Source organism: Lactuca virosa, chromosome 4, assembly GCF_052849685.1.
Source record: "Lactuca virosa cultivar CGN04683 chromosome 4, Lactuca_virosa_CGN04683_v6, whole genome shotgun sequence".
NCBI classification, from domain to species: Eukaryota; Viridiplantae; Streptophyta; class Magnoliopsida; order Asterales; family Asteraceae; genus Lactuca; species Lactuca virosa.
In genome coordinates, this window is record NC_136429.1 from 266708944 (window position 1) to 266709866 (window position 923).

The window sequence follows — 923 nt, forward strand, 5'->3', positions numbered from 1 at the left end:
TGAAGATATTTGATAAAGAGACGGTGGGAAGGATCCCGAAGCGATAAATCCACACGATGATCAACACGTGTATAAAAGAATGAACATATTTCCATAAAATGCCCGGGTACAAAAACAAAACGGAAAATAATGAGGGGACCATTTCTGCCAAACAAATGCCCAGTTCACTATTCATCTTGGTGCACAAGTTTAATATATAGATAATAATGAGATTATGTAATATCAAATCCGTTCAGCTAACGACCCTCCACCATACAAGAAAACCGTGGGTAAGAGTAGATACCCAATTACGATAATTTTATAGGCCGCTTCCTTAAACTCCCCTTATAGTATGGCTTCGTGAATGAGTCGTACTAGCGATTTGACTGACTTGTATTATATATAATATATTAATCTTTTAATTTATATATATATATATATATATATATATATATATATATATATATATATATATAGTATAAGATGTATTTTAAAACTTTTTCAAAGTATTAGGTTTAAATTTAAATTTTCGAAATTAATAAAAAAATAATTTAATTTAAAAATAAACCAATTTTGATTTAATCTTTATCTTTTATGTTAGAACAAAGTTCTAGTAGGATCGATAGATTCTACGCAGAAAAACAATAAATGACGTAATGAAGAACACAAGAATGGTTTAACTGATGTCTAATGATTAAACTTTAACACCTCAGAAGAGCTCGATTAAGAACTTCGATTGTAGAGGTGTTTAGGGTTACAAAGCAATAATAATTATAATCACGACTGTATCTAAGGCATACATGCATGCACTATTTACAGCTTAACCCTACTTAATAATCACGGATAGACAGACCCAATCCGGATATACAAAACTAAGCCCATGACACAACATAAAATACCCAACAATCTCCCCCTTTGCGTCAATGGAGCCGAAAGCTCAGTTC